Source organism: Rhinatrema bivittatum, chromosome 5 (genome assembly GCF_901001135.1).
Source record: "Rhinatrema bivittatum chromosome 5, aRhiBiv1.1, whole genome shotgun sequence".
NCBI lineage: Eukaryota > Metazoa > Chordata > Amphibia > Gymnophiona > Rhinatrematidae > Rhinatrema > Rhinatrema bivittatum.
The window spans coordinates 337,856,773-337,875,224 of record NC_042619.1 but is presented as its reverse complement, the minus strand read 5'-3'; the positions used below and the strand labels follow the sequence as shown (position 1 = coordinate 337,875,224).

General features: G+C 48.3%; 1 protein-coding gene across 2 annotated transcripts in view; it reads right to left on the bottom strand.

The window, feature by feature from the left end:
- The window catches only part of CIAO1 (cytosolic iron-sulfur assembly component 1), a 172,027-nt gene that overhangs the window by 39,712 nt on the left and 113,863 nt on the right, over positions 1–18,452 (bottom strand). The gene's annotated exons all lie outside the window — the stretch shown is intronic.

Sequence of the window (18,452 nt, the reverse complement as noted above, 5' to 3'; positions counted from 1 at the left end):
AACCCAAGCTTCCCAAAATAGGGTGGGATTGGAAGAGTCCTGCTCAAAGAACACTCTCAAAGCCCGTAGTCTCTGGGGCTCGGACATCCAAACAATAATGTCTAGCAAAAGTGTGCAACCACTTCTAGGTAGCTACTGACAAATTTCTTGCGGCAACTCCAGTTGACACTTTGCCCACGAAGCAAACTAAGACCAAACCAAATGTGCCCTCCATCCTTCCAGGACCGGACAGCCTTTACAGATGTAAGCCGACCTAAAGGAAAATTGGGCAAAACCCAGGCATCTGGGACCTGGACATCCAACCGATAATGCCTGGCAAAGGTGTGCAAAGACTTCCAATTATCCACCCTACAAATATTTTGCGGCAAAACTTGATGACACTAAGCCCACAAAGCCGCCTCAACCAGGTAGAATGCGCCCAAAGACTGACCGGAACCAGATGGCCGTGAACCAAGTACGCTGAACCAATAGCCTCTTTCAACCAGCGGGTGATTGTAACCCTGGACGCCTTATGCCCCCTTCTGGGGCCACTCCACAGCACAAAAAGATAGTCCAACAGGTGGAAGCTATTTGTAACTTCCAAGTAACGTAACAGAACCCGCCTTACGTCCAGCTTCCTCAGGTCTCTAGACTAGGGATCAGAGCAGTCCAAGTCTGGAAAAGGAGTTCAACCGACTGATTCAAATGAAAGGAGGATACAAAGAGACTCCCATATCCATAATCCTTAAGAAGGGCTCCCTGCAGGACAAAGCCTGAAGCTCCAATACTCGCCATGCTGAAGAAATAGCCACAAGAAAAACCACTTTGAAAGTAAGATCTTTTAACGTTGCCCTCTTCAGAGGCTCAAAAGGCGCCCCACACAGAGCTTTGAGAGCCATATTCAGGCTCCACGAAGGACATGGATTCCGGATTGCCCCCCAGAGAAAACGCACCATGTGCGGATGTGCAGCCAAGGCTACATCTCATATCTTACCAAGGAATCAACTGAGAGCCACTACCTGTACCCTTAGAGAGCTACAAAATAAACCTTTAGCCAAGCCGGCTTGTAAGAAGGCCAAGATATCTGCCACCAAGGCTCGAGTAGGCTCCACGCACCAAGACTCAAAGATTCCCCACACCCTTACATAGGCTGCAAAAGAGTAGCCACCACTGTATCCGAATAATCTTTACTCTTTAGTTGTTCCCTCTTAAAAGCCATGCCGCTAGACAAAAGCGATTTGCCTCTTCCAAACAAAATGGGCCCCTGACGTAGAAGATTTGGGAGCACAAGAAACCTAAGGGGTCTGTCCACCCCTGACTAGATCCGCAAACCACTGAAGCCTCGGCCATTCCGGGAATTACCAGGATCGCCTCTCCCGGATGAGCTTCTATGCGCCGCAGCACCCTGCCGAGCAAAGGCCACGTACACGTACAGCAGGACGTTCCTTGGCCAGGAGAGAACTAGGGCTTCCATCCCCTCTGCTCCTGGTTCCCGGTGCCGACTGAAGAACTGTGGGGCTTTGGTATTTTGAAACATCATCATCAAGTCCATACTCAGTCTGGGCCACCTGTCGCTTATGAGGTGGAAGGCTTCATCAGAGAGCTCCCACTCCCCAGGATCGAGTCGGTGACGACCGAAGAAATTGGCTTGCATGTTGTCGACCCCGGCAATGTGAGAGGCTGCAATTCTGATTAGGTGCTGTTCTGCCTAGCTGATCAACTCCCAGGTCTCGATCGCCACGGCCGACTCTTGGTCCCACCTTGGCAATTGATATAGGCACTACTGTCGCATTGTCGGACAGGACCCTGACCGATTTCCCCTGCAGAACTGGAAGAAGTGCCTGTAGCACCAATCAAACTGCTCTGAGCTCCAAATGATTGATTGACCACAAGGATTCCTTCACTGTCCATTGGCCCTGCACCGCTCTTCCCTGACAAACTGCTCCCCAGCCGGAGAGACTGACATCGGTGGTGACCACTGTCCAAGAGGGAATCTCCAAGTCCACACCCCGGCGTTAACTGTCCGAGAGGAGCCACCAATCGAGGCTGGAGTGTGCAGATTCTGTAAGAGGAAGCGGAAGATGAAATTGCTCAGACACTGGTTCCAACGGGAAAGCAATGCTGACTGAAAAGGTCTCATAAAAATTTGTAACTTATCATTAAAATTTAGTAAAAATTTGTAACTTGTAACTTATCATTAAAATCATCCATTGTACCTGAAGACTGGAGGATAGCAAATGTAACACCAATATTTAAAAAGGGCTCCAGGGGTGATCCGGGAAACTACATCCAACTTGGAAGACTGGAGGATAGCAAATGTAACGCCAATATTTAAAAAGGGCTCCAGGGGTGATCCGGGAAACTACAGACCGGTTAGCCTGACTTCAGTGCCAGGAAAAATAGTGGAAAGTGTTCTAAACATCAAAATCACAGAACATATAGAAAGACATGGTTTAATGGAACAAAGTCAGCATTGCTTTACCCAGGGCAAGTCTTGCCTCACAAATCTGCTTCACTTTTTTGAAGGAGTTAATAAACATGTCCTTTCGTGGATTGCAAACTGGCTAAAAGACAGGAAACAGAGAGTAGGACTGAATGGGCAATTTTCTCAGTGGAAGGGAGTGGACAGTGGAGTACCTCAGGGATCTGTATTGGGACCCTTACTGTTCAATATATTTATAAATGATCTGGAAAGAAATACGACAAGTGAGATAATCAAATTTGCAGATGACACAAAATTGTTCAGAGTAGTTAAATCACAAGCAGATTGTGATAAATTGCAGGAAGACCTTGTGAGACTGGAAAATTGGGCATCCAAATGGCAGATGAAATTTAATGTGGATAAGTGCAAGGTGATGCATATAGGGAAAAATAACCCATGCTATAATTACACAATGTTGGGTTCCATATTAGGTGCTACAACCCAAGAAAGAGATCTAGGTGTCATAGTGGATAACACATTGAAATCGTCGGTGCAGTGTGCTGCAGCAGTCAAAAAAGCAAACAGAATGTTGGGAATTATTAGAAAAGGAATGATGAATAAAACGGAAAATGTCATAATGCCTCTGTATCGCTCCATGGTGAGACCGCACCTTGAATACTGTGTACAATTCTGGTCGCCGCATCTCAAAAAAGATATAATTGCGATGGAGAAGGTACAGAGAAGGGCTACCAAAATGATAAGGGGAATGGAACAACTCCCCTATGAGGAAAGACTAAAGAGGTTAGGACTTTTTAGCTTGGAGAAGAGACGACTGAGGGGGGATATGATAGAGGTGTTTAAAATCATGAGAGGTCTAGAACGGGTAGATGTGAATCGGTTATTTACTCTTTCGGATAGTAGAAAGACTAGGGGGCACTCCATGAAGTTAGCATGGGGCACATTTAAAACTAATCGGAGAAAGTTCTTTTTTACTCAACGCACAATTAAACTCTGGAATTCGTTGCCAGAGAATGTGGTTCGTGCAGTTAGTATAGCTGTGTTTAAAAAAGGATTGGATAAGTTCTTGGAGGAGAAGTCCATTACCTGCTATTAAGTTCACTTAGAGAATAGCCACTGCCATTAGCAATGGTTACATGGAATAGACTTAGTTTTTGGGTACTTGCCAGGTTCTTATGGCTTGGATTGGCCACTGTTGGAAACAGGATGCTGAGCTTGATGGACCCTTGGTCTGACCCAGTATGGCATTTTCTTATGTTCTTATATGAGCAAAGGCCCATGGGACTAGCTCTAAGGTGGAAGACATGGAGTCTAGGACCTGCAAGTAATCCCAAACCCTGGGAAGACGCTTGGCCAACAAGGCACGAACTTGCCCCTGCAGCTTGATGATCCACTCCTTGGTGAGGAAAACCTTGCCTAAACATGTGTCGAACAGGGCTCCAGGAACTCCAAGGACTGGGAGGGAACCAGGTGGCTCTTGGCCTGATTGACTATCAAACCTAGTGACCTCAAGAGTTGGAGAACCCACTGCACCGTGGAGCAACAGAGGGACTCCGACTTCGCTCGAATCAGCCAGTCGTCCAGATAAGGATGAACCAAGAATCTCGCCTTCCAGAGCCCCGCTGCCACTACAACCATCCTGGGTGCTGTGACGAGCCTGAAGGGCAGAGCGCAAAACTGAAAATGATCCCCCAGGATTGTAAACCTCAGGTACTTCTGGTGGTCGTCCCGGATTCTGATGTGCAAGTATGCCTTGGTCATATCCAGCGAAACTAGGAATTCCCCTTTGTGCACCGAAGCAATTACCGACCATAGGGTCTCCATTCGGAACCAAGGGACCCGAAGAGACCTGTTGACCCTCTTCAAATTGAGTATGGGCCAGAATGTGCCTTCTTTCTTGGGCACCACGAAGTATTTAATGATTTTTGTATACCTGCATTCATGTCAGTACATATCAGTCGGTTTACATCATAAATCAAATGTAGGTTATTACATTTACATAAAAAGGGAAATAACATATAAAACAAATTCATTTAAAATATAAAATCTACAACATATCTGTCTCACCAAAAGCTAAAATAAAAATAAAACTATGGATCAAAACACATCCTAAAAAATATACAAAGTGTACCACTAAAAATTATGATAAGAGACACAACATAGACAATCCTTGTTGTTAAAAGCTTGGTTAAAAAGCCAGGTTTTGACTCCTTTTTTAAAAACTCTGATATCCGTTTCCATCCTCAACTGTGGTGGTCAAGTATTCCATAAGTTGGGTCCGGCAATAGATAAAGCGCTCTCTCGTACAGTGATCATATGAGCTGATTTTATTGTCGGAATTGGTAGTAGCCCAGTGTTCGCAGATCTGGTTACTCGTGCTGGTACATGAAAGTGTAGCGCTGCATTTAACCAAACAAACTTCTCGTTGTACAGGGATTTATGTATTAATGTAAGTGCTTTGTATTGTGATCTATATTCCATAGGGAGCCAATGAAGCTCTTTCAGTACAGGGATGATGTGATCAAATTTCTTTGTATTAGTTAATACCCTTACGGCAGAATTCTGCAAAAGCTATAGCAGTCGCGTAGTGCTAGCAGGAAGGCCAAGTAGAAGAGTGTTGCAAAAGTCTAATTTAGTAAAAATCAATGCTTATAAAATTGTCCTAAAATCATTGGGGTATAAAAGATGTTTTACTATCTTTAAAATATTCATTTTAAAATATCCATCTTTAACTGTTTTATTTATCCATTTCTTGAAGCTAACTTCACAATCTAATATTATTCCCAGATCTCGAACATCCAGAGTGATAGGATAAACTTTTGCAGCTTCCAGTATTTCAAGTTCTTTCAATGGACTTAATTTTGGGCAGATGTATAAAATTCCGTTTTATTGTCATTAAGTGCTAAATTCATTTCAGATAACACTTTTTTTTAAAAGCAACTAAATAAATATCCCAAATTTTTAAAGTGGAATCAGTAGAGTTTTCAATAGGGATTAAAATCTGCACATCATCAGCATAGATAAAGCAAAATTGCTTACCTTGTAATAGGTGTTATCTCAGGACAGCAGGATGTAGTCCTCACATATGGGTGACGTCACTCACGGAGCCCTAATGCGGGAAAACTTCTGGCAAAGTTTCTAGAAGCTTTTAACTGGCAGCCTGGGGCTACTGAGCATGCCCGGCATGCCATGATATTCCCTGCCACAGGGGTCTCACTTCAGTCTGGTATGTAGCAATAAGCGTTAGCAAATTAAAATAATAAAAGTCTGAGGCCCAACTCCGCGGGGTGGCGGGTGGGTTCTGTGAGGACTACATCCTGCTGTCCTGGGATAACACCTATTACAAGGTAAGCAATTTTGCTTTATATCAGGACAAGCAGGATGCTAGTCCTCACATATGGGTGATTAGCAAGCTAGAGGCAGAGTCATTGTCCATGTAGTTAGCAGTAATGCGTTGTTGAGGAAATGAGGCAGCCAAAGATCACAGCAGGTTGGTTGTAGAAGGAGTTGGGATCAAACTGGAAACAAGTTCTTTAAGACAGATTGTCCATAGGCTGAATCTTGTCGTCCTTGTTTATCCAGACAGTAATGAGCTGCAAAGGTGTGAAGGGAACTCCATGTTGCTGCTTTACATATGTCAATGATTGGCACTGAACGAAAATGTGCTACTGAAGTTGACATTGACGAACTGAATGTGCCTTAACTCGCCCTTAGAGAGGAAGGCCTGCTTTTTCATAGCAAAACTGTATGCAATCTGCTAACCAGTTGGATAGAGTATGCTTACCCACTGCTTTACCCGGCTTATTTGGATCATAAGAGACAAAAAGCTGATTGGATTTTCTCAGGGACGTAGTGCGATTCAGATAAAAAGACAACGCACGTTTGCAGTCCAAAGTGTGCAAAGCTCTTTCTCCTTGGTGAGAGTGAGGCCTTGGAAAGAATCTGGGTAGAACTATGGTTTGATTTAAGTGGAACTCCGTAACTACCTTAGGAAGGAATTTTGGGTGTGTACGGAGAACCACTCTGTCATCGAGAAACTTTGTATAAGGTTCATACGTGACAAGTGCTTGTAACTCACTAACCCTTCTAGCTGATGTGATGGCTATGAGGAAGATAGTCTTCCATGTGAGAAATTTTAGATCGCAAGAATCTATGGGTTCGAAAGGAGAACGCATGAGTCTTGTTAAGACCAAATTGAGGTCCCAATCTGTGACTGGTGGCCGAATTGGTGGTTTAAGGTGAGTTAGACCTTTCATAAACCTATTGACAAGAGGTTGTGTGGATATAGGTGCATCTCCCATCTTGTTATGATAAGCTGAGATTGCACTCAAATGTACTCTGATTGATGAAGTTTGAAGACCAGAGTCTGAAAGATGGTACAAATAGTCTAGAAGAGAAGTAGTGGGGCAAGTGAAAGGATCAATATGGTTTTGTCTGCACCACAAAGTGAACCTTTTCCATTTGAAAGAATAATTCTTTCTAGTGGAAGGTTTTCGTGAAGCTATAAGCACTTGAGAAACATTTGTTGAAAGATTGAGTGGTTGTAGGATTAAGCTTTCAACATCCATGCCGTCAGGGATAGGGATTGAAGGTTGGGATGGTGCAACCGACCCTGATCCTGAGTTATGAGATTGGGAGCTACTCCCAGGCGTATTGGATCCCTGACTGAAAGGTCTAGCAGTGTGGGAAACTATACTTGTCGAGGCCAGTATGGGGCTATGAGTATCATGGTCCCCTTGTCTTGTTGTAGCTTCACTAGAGTTTTCGTTATAAGCGGTATTGGAGGATACGCATATAGCAGGCCGGAGTTCCAAGGGCTGGGTTACTCTCATGGCGAGCCGTGCCATAGGAGTGACATGAACTGTGGAGGCCATGTGGCCTAGTAAGGTAAGAAACTGATGAGCTGTCGCTTGTTGTTGCATGGAAATTGAGTGTGCCAACAGGGATAGTGTGACTGCACGATCTTCTGGTAGAAAAGCCTGTGCAATGTCTGTGTTTAATTCTGCTCCTATGAATTGGAGTAGATGAGAAGGGTTCATGTGGGATTTCTGATAATTGATGAGGAATCCCAGTTTGTGAAGTATAGCTATGGTGTAATTCAGTGAGGTTATTGCTCCTTGTGATTGACTTTTGATGAGCCAATTGTCGAGATAAGGAAAAACATGAACACCTTGTTTGTGTAAGTGTGCTGCTATCACTGCCAGGCATTTGGTGAATACTCTGGGAGCTGAAGCTAGGCCGAATGGTAACACTCGGTATTGGAAATGCTGATGTCCTACTGTGAATCGCAGATACTTGCGATGAGGCGGGAATATAGGAATGTGTGTGTAAGCATCTTGAAGATCCAAAGCAAAAAGCCAATCTCCCTTTTGTAGAAGTGGAAGCATGGTGCCTAGTGAAACCATCCTGAACTTTTCTTTTTTTAAGAATTTGTTGAGATTTCTGAGATCTAGAATGGGACGTAGGCCTCCGGTTTTCTTTGGAATGAGGAAATACCGGGAATAGAATCCTCTGCCCTTCTGTGTGGTACTTGTTCCACGGCTTTTGCTTGCAGAAGAGCGGATAATTCTGTTCGTAATTGAGGTATGTGATTGAGATGGGAGTTTTGTGGTGGAATCTCCTGAGGGAGAGATGCAAAGTCTAGGCGGTAGCTTTGATGAATTATGGACAGGACCCAATGATCGGTTGTTATTGTTGTCCATTCCTTGTAGAAATGGGATATTCTCCCTCCAACTGGCAAGGTGGCATAGGGATTGGAATATTGGCCTTGTGCTCTGAAATTTGTTTCAAAAGCCCGAGGTAGATCCTGTTTGAGGAGCTGGTTGGGGCCTCGCAGACCGTTGTTGTCTTTGTTGTGGTCTTTGTTGAGACCTTGGAGGTCTTGGCCTAGAAGCGGGAGGATAGTACCTCTTTGGGCGATAGAAGGGACGTTTTGCTTCTCTACGCGGTGGTCTGCGACTTGTGTGGGTTGCAGGGTCATGAGGCAGCATGGAGAGTTGTTTTAGCATCTCTGAGTGCTCTCGAAGTTGGGCGACAGCATCCTGCACTTTGGTGCCAAACAAATTATCTCCCTGACAGGGAAGGTCTATCAATTTGTCCTGGACTTCAGGGCGTAAATCAGAAGCCTTTAGCCAGGCCCACCTTCTGGCACTGATGCCAGATGCTGCTGTTCTAGAGGATGTTTCAAAAGCATCGTAGGCTGCCCTTACCTCATGCTTCCCTGCATCCAAGCCCTTTTGGATTATGATTTGTGCTGCCTCCTGGTGTTGTTGAGGCAGAGAGGGTAGAAACTCTTCAATCTGCTTCCAGAGATTTCTCTGGTGTTGCGTCATGTAAAGCTGATATGCAGCAATTTTGGAGTTGAGCATGGCTTCTTGGTAGATTTTCCTTCCCATCTGATCTAAAAATCTACTGTCCTTTCCTGGAGGGATTGAGGCATGAGTTCTGGTTCTGCGAGATTTTTTCTGAGCAGATTCCACCACAAGGGAATTGTGAGGAAGTTGAGGTTTCTCAAATCCTGGGGCCGCTTGAACAAGATAGGTAGAGTCTACCCTCTTATTTACAGCAGGGGTTGTACATGGATGTTCCCAAATCCTCTGCTGCAGCTGTAATAGCACTTCGTGTACCGGGATGGCCAGATTGTGCTTAGGAGGATCTACAAACTGTAAAATTTCTAGCGTCTGTTGCCTCTCATCCTTTTCAGCCTGGAGTTGGAAGGGTATGGACTCAGACATTTCTTGAATGAAGGATGAAAATGAAAGGTCCTCTGGAGGTGACTGTTTTTTGGCTTGAGGTGGAGAGGCCTCGGACATGAAATCTTCTGATGAGGGCTCAGATTCTGTATCTGACCAAGTATCAGAAGTTGGTATTGGATATTGAGGAGGCTCAGGCCTTTGAGGTGGAGGTATTCCAGAAGGGCCTTGCAAGGGATCTTGTGGGTCCGGTGAAGTCTCTTGCTCCTCTTCTTCTTGCCCAGGCATCATGGGCAAAGAAGCCAGAAGGTCCTGATATCTCTTAGTGAGGATGCTGTGTAAATGTGCTTCAGAACTAGAAGTGTCTGGAACTGTGGGAGAAGGCTTCAGTGAAGAATGTTTAAATTTCCCCGATGACTTTTGTGTGGAAGATGTTCTTCTTGGCAAAGGTGGTTTGGACGGTGCCATGGTGTAGAGAGACATCGATTGTATAACCGGTGGCATCGAAGTAGTGAAGGTAAACATCGAGATTGGAATCATCGATGGTATAGGTCTGGTTGGCATCGAAGGCATCGGGAATGAAAGGTACCGATGGTATATATGTTTGAACCGGATCCGTCATCGAAGAAGTCATCAGCAGAATCGATGAAGACATCGCTGGCATCGGCGTATATGCCGGCATCGACTGAGATGTCGGCATCATCGGCGGAGTCGCCGGCATCGGCTGTGAAGCCGGTATCGAAGGAGTGGTTAACATCGGCGATCCCGCCGTCATCGACACGGTCGTCGGCATCGGCGATGACGCCGGAATTTGGTGCTGTAAGGCATCGGTGACTATTTGTCTAATTAACACAGTCAAGTCAGTAATCGAAGTCGATACTTGCTGTGATATCGACGGTATCGATTCTGGAACCGATGGAACCGTAGTTGAGGAAGACTTTTGCCTTTTAGCGATCGGTTCATCCGGCGGCGGAAGCAGCGGAATAGATCAATGCCGTCGGTGCTTGTGCTTCGATCGTGGTTCGGATACCGACCTTGTCGATGACGTGGAGGGTGTTGAAGAAGAGGCATCCCCCGAACCCTCCGGAAGCCTTTTCTTGATCAGGATCTTTTTTGTAAGGCCTACCGGTGATGATTTTGTAGAAGTTGTCTGTGAAGGCCCCGATTGGATTTGAAAAATCTGTGCCATTTTTTCTTGGTGGAGTTTTCTGCCTTTTGCCGTCATCTCCTGGCATTTTGAACAGGCAGCGATGTCATGCTGTCCTCCAAGGCACCGAACACATTCGATATGCGGGTCCGTTATGGACATTGTTCGGTTGCAGGCTGGGCACTTTTTGAAGCCTGATGACATTTTGACTCGATGTCCGTCGATGGAAAAAACGCTGAATTTTTTTTGCGAAAGTTAAATTGTTTGTCACCAGCCGGTGACAAACCGTATGAGACCCGAAATGGGGCAAATTTGGTAAATAAAATGTTGACTTTCTCTGTCAAGTTGTGAGGAAAACCTCACAGGGCTCCTGTGACCGCGATGTCGATGGCAGCGTGGAAAAAAGAAGACTGAAGTGAGACCCCTGTGGCAGGGAATATCATGGCATGCCGGGCATGCTCAGTAGCCCCAGGCTGCCAGTTAAAAGCTTCTAGAAACTTTGCCAGAAGTTTTCCCGCATTAGGGCTCGGTGAGTGACGTCACCCATATGTGAGGACTAGCATCCTGCTTGTCCTGGGATAAAATATGTAAGATTAAGACCAGATAAAAGTTTGCATAGCAGAGAGTTAAGATCCTTGAGGGACCCCATAATGAAAATTAAAAATATCAGATTCAGCATTATTAATCTTAATTTTAAATGATCTATTTTCCAGATAGACTGAATGAAATCGGACTACAAGAAATCATATTATCCTGGTTTAAATCCTATCTATCTATTTTTAGTTTTAAATCCTATCTATTTATTTTTAATTTTTATATACCGATGTTCCTGTATAGTATACATATCACACCGGTTTACAAGGAAATAAAACTGACGCCTCGATGGGCGGTTTACATTGAAACAAACAGATAACAAAAGGGGCATAAAGGAACTTAGAGGAGGTTACAAAGAATAAACATGTCTAGTTAAATTGCGATAGCGAACTGTTCAGAACCTATGTACAGGGTTCTAGCAAGGTAGAATGGTTTACTGTGTCGAATGCTGAAGAAATATCCAGCATCATCAAAAAAATAGGTTTGGCCATTATCTGTTCTTCTTAATGTTGAGATTACTACCTGATAATCTCCTTTTCCTTAGTGTAGACAGATGGACTCAGAACGAATGGGACAGTATCCGCGTGCCAGCAGTTGGAGACGGATCTGACGTCAGCACGGGGTATATATATCCCCACAGGAAGCGTAGCAACTTAGTAATCTTCCTTGCAAAAGCTGTTATGGGTGTGTGTACTGACGCTCAGTGAAAAGTGAAACAGGATTCCCCTGACCGATTGATAGTAGCTGGAGACCGCCAGCATTCCCAACCGGAAGGCGTTGACACCTGGTAGAGTGTACGCTCTTATAGACATAGATGACATGGCTTACCTTGCATCGGTGAAACCCATGTACACAGGCAGCTGGGCGGGATGCTGAGTCCATCTGTCTACACTAAGGAAAAGGAGATTATCAGGTAGTAATCTCAACATTTCCTGGTGTGTAGCCAGATGGACTCAGAACGAATGGGATGTACAAAAACTTTACTCCCAGCCTGGGCGGGAGGCTGCCTGAGGACCATGTAATACCGCCCTCGCAAAAGCTGAGTCCTCCCTGGCCTGGACATCCAGACGGTAGAACCTGGAAAAGGTATGGAGGGAGGACCATGTCGCCGCTTTACAGATTTCTGCAGGCGACAGCATCCTGGATTCCGCCCAGGATGCCGCTTGTGCTCTGGTAGAATGAGCCTTGACCTGTAGAGGCGGAGACTTCCCAGCCTCTACGTAAGCTGCTCTGATAACTTCTTTAATCCAGCGGGCGATGGTGGGCCGCGAGGCCGCTTCACCTTGCTTCTTCCCACTGTGCAGGACGAACAGATGGTCCGTCTTTCGTAGGTCTTGTGTCACTTCCAGATATCTGGGCAGCAATCTGCCAATGTCGAGATGGCGTAATAAACGCCCTTCTTCAGATTTCTTCAAACCCGCCGTGGTAGGCAAGGATATGGTTTGGTTAAGATGAAACTGTGAAACCACTTTCGGTAGAAAGGAGGGAACAGTGCGAAGATGGATAGCCTCAGGAGTGATTCTGAGAAAGGGATCACGGCAGGACAGTGCTTGTAGCTCTGAGATGCGGCGTGCTGAACATACAGCCAGCAAGAACACCATCTTCGTTAGAGAATGGAGAGACAGTCCCCGAAGGGGTCTGAAGGTGGATCCCGCGAGGAAGTCCAAAACAAGATTGAGGTTCCATAAGGGCACAGGCCACTTTAGTGGCGGACGAATATGCTTGACTCCTTGCAGGAAACGAGAAACATCTGGGTGCTTGGCGATGGTCTTGCCATCCCTCCTGGGACCATAGCAAGACAGCGCAGCCACCTGAACTTTGATGGAGCTGAGGGAGAGACCCTTCTGAAGTCCATCCTGCAGGAAATCCCAACACAATAGGGATTGTGGTCGCATGTGGATTGGTGCCGTGAGTGTCGCACCATGCTTCAAATACTCTCCAGATGCGAACGTAGGTGAGGGATGTGGAAAACTTGCGAGCTCGGAGGAGTGTATCAATCACGGGCTCCGAGTAACCTCTTTTCCTCAGTCTAGCCCTCTCAATGGCCAGACTGTAAGAGAGAATTGAGCTGGATCCTCGTGGAGGATGGGACCTTGACGTAGAAGGTCCCGGAGAGGAGGCAGGGGAAGAGGCTCCCCTGCCTGTAGTCTTCTCATGTCCGCGTACCAGGGTCTTCTTGGCCAGTCTGGTGCCACTAGAAGAACTAGGCCCCGGTGTTTCTGAATCTTGTGGATGATGGCGCCCAGCAGCGGCCACGGAGGAAAGGCGTATAGCAGAGTCCCTGGAGGCCACGGCTGGACCAGGGCATCGATTCCGTGTGAGAACGGGTCGTGCTTGCGGCTGAAGTATCTGGGTACTTGAGCATTGGACTTGTCCGCCAGTAAATCCATGTCCGGAATCCCCCAGTGATCCACAATCATCTGGAAGGCTGTGGGTGACAGCTGCCACTCTCCCGGATTTAGGCTTTCTCTGCTGAAGAAGTCTGCTGTGGTATTGTCCTTCCCACAATGTGGACGGCGGAGATGTCCTGAAGGTTCGCCTCTGCCCAAGTCATCAGTGGGGCGATCTCCAGAGATACTTGTCGGCTTCTGGTTCCGCCCTGACGATTGATGTATACCACCGTGGTGGCGTTGTCGGACATCACTCTGACTGCTCTGTTCTTCAGTCTGTGAGCAAATCGAAGGCATGCCAATCGGACTGCCCGGGCCTCTAGACGGTTGATGTTCCACGCTGACTCTTCTCTGTTCCACCGCCCTTGTGCGGTGAGTTCTTCGCAGTGTGCTCCCCAGCCGCTCAGGCTGGCATCTGTGGTGAGCAAGGTCCACGTGGGTGAGGACATCTTCGACCATCTGCTCATGTGGTTGGACTGCAACCACCACCGCAACTGGGTCCGCACTCTGGCTGGCAGAGGAAGGTACGTGGAATAGTCCTGTAGACGGGGGCTCCAGCGAGAGAGCAGGGAGTGTTGCAGAGGTCTCATATGGGCCCTCGCCCAAGGCACCACCTTCCAGGGTGGATGCCATGAGACCAAGAACCTGCAGATAATCCCAGGCTATGGGCCGACAGGCTCCCATCAAATACTGGATACGCTGCTGAAGTTTCAACTTTCTCTTGGTAGTGAGACTGATTGTGTCTGCCCGGGTGTCGAACTATACTCCCAGGTATTCCAGGGACTGGGAAGGCTGTAGGCAGCTCTTGCTGAGGTTGATTACCCAGACCAAGCTTTCCAGAAGGGCGATCACTCTGTCGGTTGTCCGAACGCTCTCCTCTCGAGATTTCGCCCTGATCAGCCAGTCGTCTAGGTAGGGATGGACCAGAATTCCTTCGGGCCGGAGTGCCGCTGCTACCACTACGACCACCTTGGTGAATGTCCGTGGTGATGTGGCCAACCCGAAGGGCAGAGCCCGAAACTGGAAGTGGCGTCCCAGAACCTTGAAGCGCAGGTAGCGCTGATGATCCGGATGGATCGGGATATGCAGGTATGCCTCTGACAGGTCTAATGCCGTGAGGAATTCTCTGGGCTGTACTGCGGCCTTGACGGAGCGCAGAGTTTCCATGCGAAACCTCGGTACCCGTAAGTATCGATTGACTGACTTGAGGTCCAGGACAGGCCGAAAGGTACCCCCTTTCTTGGGTACCATGAAATAAATGGAATAGTGTCCAGAATTCACTTCCCAGGCAGGTACTGGGATGATGGCTTTCAAGGACAGGAGCCTCGCCAGGGTAGCTTCCAATGCTGCCTTCTTGTGCATGGGACATGAAGATTCCACAAACTTGTCCGGAGGGAGATGATGAAATTCCAGATAATATCCCTCCCGGATAATGGCGAGGACCCACTGGTCCGACGTGATCTCGACCCATCTGGGGTAGAAGAGGGTTAACCTGCCCCCTATGGCGCCGTCCCCCAGATGAATCGGCGAATTCTCATTGTGAGGCGCGGCCGGGACCCGAGCCCGGACCAGCCCCCCTCTTGCGCTGCTTGGTCCGAAAGGACTGATTCCTGGCCTGAGGACGTGGTGCCTGGTAGCGACCCCTGTAAGGAACAAAGCGCTGTGAACTCCTGCCCCTGGAGGGCCTTAGAAAGGCGCGCTGGCCCCTTCTGAACCGATCTTCCGGCAGTCTGGGCATTGGAGAGGCACCCCATGTACTGGCCAGTTTATCAAGGTCGCTGCCAAATAGGAAGGAGCCCTTAAAGGGCAATCTGGTGAGGCGTGTCTTGGAAGGCGCATCAGCTGACCATCTCCGGATCCAGAGCTGCCTCCTGGCAGCTACGGAGGATGAAATCCCTTTAGCTGTTGTACGGACCAGGTCAGATGCAGCATCCGTGAGGAACGAAAGAGCTGACTCCATGTCTGCTGCTGGAGCATTGTTTCTAACCTGTGACAAACAGGCACGCGTCACCACTGTGCAGCAGGTCGCGATCCGCAAAGATAGAGCTGCCACCTCAAAGGTCTGTTTCAGAATGGCGTCCAGTCGCCGGTCATGAGGCTCCCTGAGGGCCGTCCCCCCTTCAACTGGAATGGTAGTGTGCTTGACCACAGCGCTAATCAAGGCGTCCACCTGAGGGCACGCCAGCAGGTCCTGGATAGCCGGTGCCAATGGGTACATGCTCGTCAGGGCCCGACCCCCTTTGAATGCGGCCGCTGGTGCAGCCCATTCTAAATCTATCAGTTGTTGTGCTGCTTGTAAGAATGGAAAATAGCGGGCTGTAGGACGAAGACCTTCCAACAGGGGGTTCTGCGCAGAGGGTACCGAAGCGCTGGGACCTGTAATATCCAATTCCGCCAGACACTGAGACACCAGGTCGGAGAGATCCTCCTTAGGGAAGAACCGCCTCATGGTTCTATATGGCTCAATCCCTGGGGGAAGGTCCCCCTCGTCCGGAAGTTCGGACTCGTCCGGTGAGACCTCCTGGTCTGATTGATCCGGACTGTCCAGCGGCGGGAGGTCCCGCTCATGATAAGGGCGTGAGGGTCCAGGAACAGGATCCGCAGGAGCCGCTACCGCAGCAGCAGCAGCCGCCGCAGTCACTGCAGGAACAGCAGGAACCGTAGGGCCTGGACGGGAAGCCGTTTGCATCTGTACAAAAGCATGAATCCCCTTAAAGAGATCCACCCAGGAAATCAAAGCAGCCTCTAATCTCCGGGGTACAAGATCCCCCGGGACTCCCGATTGGTCGAGACTGCCCCCTAAATCTGGGGTAGCCCCTGGGGAACTGTCAACAAATCGTGGCTGAGACCGGTCCTGGCCTGAGGGTCCCACGGCCTCCTCACATTGGGCACATAGGGAGTCTGGCTCTTCACTGCGCGTGGCTCTAAGCTGGCATGCAGAGCAGAGGCCAAAGGCTTTAATGCCTGAGGCAGGCGGTGCCACCGCTAAAGACGCTACTGCGTTCTGATCCATTGAAAAATATGCGCTGAATGCGTAATACAACAGGCGCGCAATAATAATAATATGCGGCAGCAATAGGCGCTGAATACAACAGGCGCACAATAATAATAATATGCGGCCGCAATAGGCGCTTAATACAACAGGCGCACAATAATAACAATATGCGGCAGCAATAGGCGCTTAATACAACAGGCGCACAATAATAGCAATAAGCGGCAGCAATAGGCGCTTAATACAACAGGCGCACAATAATAACAATATGCGGCAGCAATAGGCGCTCAATACAATAGGCGCACGATAACAACAATATGCGGCAGCAATATGCGCTGAATACAAGAGGCGCACAATAATAATAATATGTGCACAGCAATAGGCGGCCAAGAAAATGGCTCAATTGTGTGCAATATGCACTCAGCAATATGCAGTTAGCAATACACGCTCTATGGTGTTCACTAGGCTCTCAGCAATAAGCGGTCAGTAATACACGCTCTATGGCATTCACTAGGCTCTCAGCAATATGCGGTTAGCAATACACGCTTAATGGCATTCAATAGGCTCTCAGCAATATGCGGTTAGCAATACACGCTCAGTGGCATATGCTCACAACAATAAGGCAATATACGCACAAGGAGGAATAGAGCCGCGCCTATTACGGGCGCTCAATACCTGAACAAAGCCCCAAAATGGCGTCCTCCACGGCGTGCCACGCCGCCGATCCTCTGCTCCTCGGAGACCAGAAAGAAGAAATGTACGCCTTACCTGATCCTCGGCGCTTCCCGGCTGGAACCCGGGCGGTCTCCGGCTGCGGGGGGAGAGGGCAAGTACCTTCACCGCCACGTTTGAGGATATGCACCCGCTGCTTCGTCCACGCCGGGACCGAGGCGCCTCGAAAGCCTCACCTGAACCTCGCCCGGGGGCTGTGTCCCTGCCGCGATTCGGCCGGACCGAGGACTTACACCTCCGGGGGACCACGGAAATCACCCCGGGAAGCTCAACTGGGGGAGGGACCCCCTGGGTATCACCACAGGAGCGCGGGGCTCGATGCTATAGAAGTTTTAGTAAGTAGAAAAAGAAAAAGAAAAGTAGATTTGGAAAGCACGCTCAGCTAGCGTGCAGGCTCTCCAAACTGCTTTGGAGACGGAAATTACTAAGTTGCTACGCTTCCTGTGGGGATATATATACCCCGTGCTGACGTCAGATCCGTCTCCAACTGCTGGCACGCGGATACTGTCCCATTCGTTCTGAGTCCATCTGGCTACCCGCCAGGAAAAATGGTATTATTTAATGCCCCTAGTAGAGTTTCGGTACTATAAAATCTTCTGAATCCATGTTGCGATGGAAAAAGCAGGTTATGCGTTTCTAGATGTTCTGAGAGTTGATTATGGACTACTTTTTCAAGAATTTTAGCTAAACATGGTAAATTAGATATAGACCTAATGTTAGATAAATCAGAAGGATCCAAATTGGGTTTCTTTAACACTGGTTTCACTATTGCGCACTTAAGTTGGTTTGAGACTAGGCCTTTCGTTAGAGAAAGATTAACAATGTCAGCAATAGGTTTTGAAATAATGCTAGGAATTGTTTTTATGTTACGGTCCTGGGCCATGCCCCGGAACCTCCACTCACCTCGGGCCAGCTCGGGCCGCTGAAGCGCCTCCCGCTCGTCTGGGCCTGATCCTGGCCTCTGCCACAGTGCTCCCTCCGTGAGGGAGACGCCGCCGATCCAATGTGCTTGGCCCCGCCCCCTAGGTGCGCGAGCTCAAGTTTTAAAGGGGGCCAGCGCGGGAAGAAGCAAGGCAGCCCTCGGATGACGTCAGACGCTGCAGGGATATTTAAACCCTTGGCCAATACGTCGCCTTGCAACAAGGTTCACTCTCTGTTGAGAGCTACTAGTTGCTGCTTTTGTCTTCTGACCTCGGCTTCAGACTACTGGCTTCTGACTTCGGCTTTCTCCCAGGAGGCCTCTCCTAAGTCCAAGCGGCTCGGGTCCTCACGAGCTCCTCTCGGGGGGACCACGGGTGAAGTTCCAGTTGGCCTCCTGGCTTCAGCTCTATTCTTCCCGATCCTCTGGAACTCCTCTTTAGACACCGGTCCACAGGAGATCGCACGTAAGTCCAAGTGGCTCGGGTCCTCACAGGCTCCTCCTGGGAGGACCTCGGGCTTCCAGTGGTGAAGATCCATCCGGTCTCCTGTTCAGTGCCACCTCCAT